The sequence below is a fragment of the Amphiura filiformis genome, chromosome 13 (genome assembly GCF_039555335.1).
Source record: "Amphiura filiformis chromosome 13, Afil_fr2py, whole genome shotgun sequence".
NCBI lineage: Eukaryota > Metazoa > Echinodermata > Ophiuroidea > Amphilepidida > Amphiuridae > Amphiura > Amphiura filiformis.
The window spans coordinates 49,751,671-49,759,260 of NC_092640.1; the positions used below are offsets into that span (position 1 = coordinate 49,751,671).

General features: G+C 39.5%; 1 protein-coding gene across 4 annotated transcripts in view; it reads right to left on the bottom strand.

Annotated features, from left to right (window-relative positions):
* Nucleotides 1-6,620, bottom strand: part of LOC140168481 (probable tubulin polyglutamylase ttll-15) — a 64,856-nt gene extending 58,236 nt beyond the window's left edge. The window contains exon 1 of one of the 4 annotated variants that reach the window (XM_072191883.1): nt 573-772. The gene's annotated coding sequence lies outside the window, so the exon portion shown is untranslated. Of the gene's footprint in view, nt 1-572; nt 773-6,543 lie in introns of those variants that run through there. The other 3 variants (XM_072191881.1, XM_072191880.1, XM_072191882.1) reach the window with 3 other exon arrangements.
* Nucleotides 6,621-7,590: the final 970 nt, after the last annotated feature.

Genomic DNA, 7,590 nt, shown 5'->3' on the forward strand with positions numbered 1-7,590 from the left:
TCCTACACCTCTCTGGCAGCCATAAATGGGTCCCCGCCGCCAACAATGCACCCAAAATGTGAAATGATTCGGCCTTGGCGGGAATTTAAAACTACATTCCATTTCCCGTTTTACACCTGCGGCGAAAACACACGTAGACAAAAGTATGATGAAAGTTTACAACACACTAGAATTCCCTTCGGCAAAACACACAGCTCCTACATGGTCTATTATATTGCCTTTACATGCAGTACAAAGAAAATAAAGTCATACACCATATCAAACGCTACTTCCATTGGATATCTGGTACTTGTGAACAAAACGGACAATGAATTGATGCGACGGGATTTACCTGCGGAATTATCTCTAGTGTCTATTAACCCTCCTCGTCCTTGCATATTCTCTAGGCGTTAGGCGGTTTTTATTTGCACAATTTGGCGGTCAAAACACCAGTTTGGTGCTGCGGGGATCCAGTAATGGCCGACCAAATCCTGACCATGACTTGACTCGTGAGATTCGTCTATAGCAATACATTAGTTTATAATCATGTCTTGTTGACCAGATTTTATTATTGTGTATTGCTTGGTACTTACCGATAGTCATATAGTCCGTTGATACAAAGTGCAATTATCTGACACTAAAACATTAACAATTTGACTATATATGCCTTTATCTGTAATCGTATACCGATGTGTTATGCATGGATCAGCTGTCAAGGTCATGTGATTTGGAATCGTACTACATGCATAATATGCCACGTCTGTTTGAAGACAATAGGGTCATGTTTCAATAAAAACAACCTTGACTCTTTCCCTTGGCTTCGGCATAAATTTACCACATGTATTTATAGGCCTGTATTACATGTACTAATAATAAAATGCAGATTTTTAAAGTTTGGTAACACTGTAACTATTAAAGGCTGTTCGGGAAAAATATGTTCTCTCAAATCATTCTGTTGCATTTATCTTTGGCCGATCTAGTCAAAATAATAGTGTTTAATATGTAGTTGGGAAACGAGTAATATCTGAATTCAGTGACTTTTGAGGGTGGTGCAATGATTATTGTGTACCGGGAGAGGGGGGTGAATTATAGGGGGCAAAGATTTTTGGCAGGCCAGAAGGGGGTCAAGCATTTTTGGCAGGTCAAAAGGGGGGAGGGTCAAGCGATTTTGGCAGGTCGAAAGGGGGCAAGCAACTTTTGGCACAGATATTTTGGGTACCGTTTCTATATTACGCCCTAAAAGGCGTAGGAAAACATTAGGAACACATTCAAATATGCTAAATTTCCTGATTATATGATAAGACAATTTAATGTTTTAAATTCGGGTTCCCAAAAATCGTGCATGTGTAAGGGGAGGGGGGCAAAGATTTTTTGGCACGTCACAAGGGGGGGGCAAAGTTTTTTGGCACGTCGAAAGGGGGGCAAAGATTTTTGGGCACGGCCAAAGGGGGGCAAGCGATTTTGGCAGACCATTTTGAGAATTCACCCCAGGGGTACACATAATTATTGCACCACCCCTGAGTGGTTTATGTACTGAGAAGTAATGTTCTGCCTAGTTGCTAAGGAACGCACCATTAGATATCAGGGGGGGGGAGCTCAGCTGAGTAGTTTTTTGGAAAAAAAAATGTCACGCCATCTGAGCAAAAACTAAAACAAAAAAAATTACTCCACCAAGGACAAGAAAAAAAAATTGATGTCAAGTGGGAAATTTGTCACAGTCAGTGAAAAAAATCATGAATTGCAAAATTGTTCGCGCGTCACGCGAATTTGCTCCATTTTTTTTACTTCGAACTGGTTCGTATTTTGTGCGCATTTGTTTGTGAAAAGTTAATTTGTGAGCGAAAACACTTGATTAACTCTACTTTTTTTTCTCAAAATGTGGAGGTTTGTGCCACATGCCGGGGCCACATGACTGATTGGGAGCATCAGCGTAGATCGTGAGGGATGGGGGGGGGGTATTTTGCTAGGGGTGGTCCATACAATCATCCCCCTAATGTTGACGCCTGTAAATTATGTAGGTTTCTGACGAAATTAACCTCATATTTGGACATTTTTACCTAACAAAACACGAAATTTTTGCGCGCTTCGCACGCATTTAATCCGCTTTTGTACCATAGTTCACCAGTTTATCTTCAATATGCCAAAATAGATATATGTGCCAGTAACTTCGTTTGTCGTCAAAAGGGACTGGATTCGCTATAATGAGTGTAAAATACCCAAATTTTGGTCCCAATAAAGCCCTTTTTGGAAGCTCAAGGATTGTACAGTTACGTGTACAGTAGAGACATTGCGATTTACAAACGTTGATCTATTCAAAACCACTCTCCTGTATCGAAGCGAGGTCACGTATTTAGCTATTTTTGAAGATATTCCACGTAGGCCAGTAAAATCGGCTGAAAAGGTAAAAAATTGAATTTTTTTGGCGGAAAACATTTCTATTAGGTGTCCTTATCAACATACTAAAAGTCTACCAAAATCAACCTCTGCGAAATATGGATACATTGATTTATTTCAAAATGGCCTCCAAAATGATTAAAATGATGGACAAAATATAGAAAACAGACTCAGTATGTCACTTATTAATAATAATAACACGATTCGTATGTCTCAAGCCATGCTTAGAGGGTCTGAAATAAGATTCATCATTTTTTCTTACTTGTAAGTTTTCAAAATGGCCGCCAAAATAGCTGGAACGGTCATTATTCCATCACTAAATATGGAATTAAATAATTATCACTTGTAAACATAAAATGATAGTTTGGGACCACAAGAAACCCCCTGTACCACATAAAAAGGTTTTCTTGTGACCCTCTACGTATGATCGTATGACAATCGTATGACAAAGGATAAAGACTACCCCAGTGGTGAAGCGTAGGTGGTGCTCGCCTATAGACAGAGCATGTACATAACTGAAAACGTCGACCGCAGGCCGCTGCCATTAAGAACACAGTCTTGAGTGTAAAGTCCTGCAGCGAGAGGTCCTCCGTGGGTTCGAAGGCCTTGGGTAGTTACTGCAACACCGACAGGAGGTCCCATTCCGGAGCCAGGGAGCGAACTGGGGGTCTTTTTGCCACCATGTTCTTAATGAGGTCGGCAAGTGCTGGACTCGATATTAAAGTCCGTCATAGACCCCCCCCCCCCCCACCCCCAAGTCATGATGAACCGCTAAAATGGCAGTCCTGTAGGCTTAAGAGGTACGAGGCATACGGTTCCCGTGGTAAGGAAATATGTGACTTGTAGAATCGGCGAAGTCTCGAATCGTAATCCTGACTAGTTGCCTGTTGCCTTGCCTTTCAGCAAGCGCAGCAACCGAATATTAATAGCCCGCTGTCTGGACGAACTGGACGGCCGGTGACGTGGTGCAACTGTGAGAAGATCTACGCGGCATAGACGACTGACTGGTTCTCCCACGAGAAGATCCAGGAGGTGGGAGAACCACCACTCCTTGGGTCAGAGGGGAGTGGCTAAAAGGAGTAATCAGTTCCGAGAATTGGCTACCCTCATCAGGGAAGGCATTTCCGAATATGCCCTCCCAACTCTCCTGCATGGCGTCCCGGCCTACCGCCCTTAATCCCGGGTGAAGTAAGTCGCAAGCTGATTGTTCTGATGGGACGATCTAACCTCTGAAAGATGGATCGATATATGCATACTGCTAAGTGAGGTGCCACTCTATTAGACAAGAGAGATGAGGTCTGCCAACCCCCCCATAAGCAATCGGCGAGTCAACCCCGGCCACAAGCACCGTACCACCTCCATTGACACCACAGAAGGGGAGACACTGTCTCCCTGCAAATGCTGATAGCTGCGACTTTTGGTGGCCCCTCCCTGTTGATATAAAATGCAACGGTCATGCTGTCATACTGAGATGATTTATCCACCACGAATTATGAGGATCTGAGGATGCCGCCATGCGTGGAACTGCCCGAGGAAGTATAGCTGTATCTCCCTTGTACGCAAGCGGCAGCTCCGAACGCTGGCCACCAGCCCTAATAGGCGAAGCCACACCTGAGCCTGAATCGATGCCGCCTGCCTGATAATCAGAGCGCATAATCAAACATCAGCGATCCTCAAGCCTATGGGATAGACCTGGACCCTGGCGAAGTATATCGTCGCCCCCAGTAAAAATAAGTTACAGTTATTGCAGTCATGCTGGCAATTAATTCACCTGTTCCAATCACCCCTGATTTATAAGTCTTTAGAATCGACCATTTTGTGGGAGAAATTTTTGACGACACTGTATTGAATGTTGTATCGAATGTTGTATTAGCCATCCAATTTCTATTCAAATATTTACTCTAAAGTATCCGTACACATAATATGTGGACTATTTTTACAACTGACTCAGCTTCTATGGTGAAAAGTTAATTGCCCTGTCAATATTTAACACTGTATTAAGGGATCTGGAATGAGCGTTTTGAGCGTTTTGAGCGTTTGCACAGTATTTTTTGTGGGGCATGGGAGCACATCAGACGTATCGAATTGCATTCTGAATACGAAGAATGTCTTTCCGATATCAAATAATTTTCATTTTTTGAAATTCACGACATAATACAAATGTTATGACAAATTATCAAAATTTGATATTTTTCACATTAAGTGATATATAACAGTAAATCTAATGATATATTCTTAAAGTATTGATATTTAACAGTACTCGAAATAAAATTTATAAATCTGATGATCTATACTTAAAGTGTATGTAGCTGGGAGGAAAAGCCGACGATCACTTGAAAATGTTGACCTTTCATATTGAAGATATGGATTTTTTCCCTAAGAAGACATTTTCTTTTCTTTTTTTTTTGTGTGTTTTGAGAAGAAAAAAAATCCATATCTTCAACACGAAAGGTCATAATTTTCAATTGATCGTCGGCTTTTCATCCCACCTACATACACTTTAAGTACTGTTAAATATCAAAAAATATCAATTTTTAATCATTTGTCATAAAATGTGTATTACATTGCTAATTATTTGATATCAGAAGGACATTCTTCGTATTCAGAATGCAATTCGATTATTCTGATGTGCTCTAATGTCACACAATAAATACTGTCCAAACGTTCATACCCCACCTCTTAACGTACGTAAAAAATAATGTTTTTTTTTGATACACAAAATTAAGGTGCTACAAAACGTTAAAATTGTTTAAAATATATGGGAAAAAATTCACAAATCGAATAACAGAATTGTTGAAAATATTGAACTTGAGGAGTAAAAAAAATAACTAGCCTTATTATTTTAGCTACACTATTACAATATAGAAAGACCAAGGCTAAAAACACCGTTCACCCAAATTCCCTTAAATATACGCAACAAAACACATTGTGTGTATAAATCAAGAAGAAATTATTCATGTGAAAAGTACAGATTGTACATTAAGCGACCCGTGTGAAGCTTTTAAAATAGGAGAAGATGTATGGTATATACGTTGAAGGTATTGTGCGGTCACAAATTGTCTGGAAACTGCTGACTAAAACACCAGTCCTGGCTGTCGGAAACGTTTAGGTTTAGGTTTTTTAGGTTTAATTTCAAACTCTAATGGTGACCCGTAGGTCAAATTTCTAGAATTGTACATTAAACACACCTAAACAGACACAATGCAATTTTGCAGGCAGCAGATTAATAAGCGCCAATTTTAAAACAAACAACTATACAAACATCCAATCCAACCCAACCTCATACCCCAGTAGGCAATGAGGATAAAGTGCCTTGCCCAAGGGCAATATTGAGCCCGGGTGAGGCTCGAACTCGCATGGATTATGAGTCGGGCACCTTATCCACTTGGCCACACGTGCTCCCACATACGTACCGTATATATTAACACGATGTGCTCAAAACTCGGCCTCTGCCCAAAATTAATGAGTGATAGGCCCTATATGTGCAAAATTTCATTAATTGAGGAGGGGCGCCATTATGCATCCTTATTCTTGGGCGCCACAACCCCTAACTACGCCACTGTTTGGTGAGACGTTGCTGTTAATAGGCAATTAACGTATTAATTTGGAATAAGTGTTATTATTTCTGATTACCGTTCTGCTGTTAACGATAACAGTGGTTGATAAACTTAAACAATATATGGTCAGCAGAAATTGAATTTGAAATCTATTTTTTGGATAGAGTCTTTCACATTTTACATGAATTTAAGTGGACTCGGACTAGACTCGTGGTCGAGTCCAATGCAAGTTCTTTTGTGTCCGAGTCCCAGATGAGCTGGTTCGAGTCCGACAAAAAATGACTCTAGTCCAAGTGCAGATGTGAACGATAATCACTGATATTTACAGGTGGTGGCCGCATTGCATTCTCTAAATTCAGTAAATTTTCATCGTCAACCGTGTAATTGAATGGGATTATTTTGAAATTTTAAAACGCTTGAAATATCACAAACAAATAGGCCTATGTTGATAAATAATACAAATACAAGCTAAAACCGTTGGGGTTCGATAATGAACCCCACAAAACTAACCGAGTATATGAAAAATGCCATACGGCCGGGCGGTTTCACAAGTTGCATGTCACCCGCCGCCTGGATATTGACATAATCATTGCCCTATGTTATCGGTACTCACCCAGGGTTCTTATCGGCAGCCACGGCCTCCGTTGCGAATTGTATTAGTCAGACAAGATAAATAAACGTGTGCATGGTACATGCTTACCGAAGCTTTAATTAATATATTGCTTGTTTTGTGTTCTCGGTTCATTTCATATGTGAAGGTTATTTCATTATGCGGCATTGCAAAATATGTGAAATCTGTTGCTATATTTCAAAGATATAGCGAAAAACGGAGCGGCATTGCAAAACATGAAATCTGTGGCTATATTTCAAAAAGGAGGCGAAAAACAGAGCAGAATATGAAATATGTGGTTATATTTCAAACACAGAGCGAAAAACAGCAGAATGTGAAATATGAAATTTGTGGCTATATTTAAAACAGAGTGGAATATGAAATATTGTGCTATATTTCAAAAACAGAGCGAAAAACAGAGCAGAATGTGAAATATGTGGCTATATTTAAAAAAAACAGCGAAAAATAGAGCATAATTTAAAATCTGTGCCTATATTTCAAAAACAGAGTGAAAAACCGAGCAGAATGTGAAATATGTGGCTATATTTCAAAAACAGCGTAAAATAGAGCAGAATGTGAAATATGTGGCTATATTTTAAAAAAAAAGAAGCGAAAAACAGAGCTGAATATGAAATCTGTGGCTATATTTCAAAAGCAGAGTGAAAAACTGAGCAGAATGTAAAACATGAAATCTGTGGCTATATTTCAAAAACAGACCGAAAAACAAAGCATAATATGAAATATGTGGCTATATTTCAAAAACAGAGCGAAAAACAGAGCGGCAGTGCAAAATATGAAATCTGTGGCTATATTTCAAAAACGAAGCGAAAAAACAGAGTAGAATATGAAATATGTGGTTATATTTCAAAAACAGAGCGAAAAACAGAGTGCAATGTGAAATCTGGTGCTATATTTCAAAAACAGAGCAGAAAGTGATATGTGGCTCAATTTCAAAAACAGAGCGAAAATCTGAGCGGAATTGCAGAATGTGAAATATGTTGCTATATTTCAAAAATAGAGCGACAAACAGAGCAGAATGTGAAATCTGTG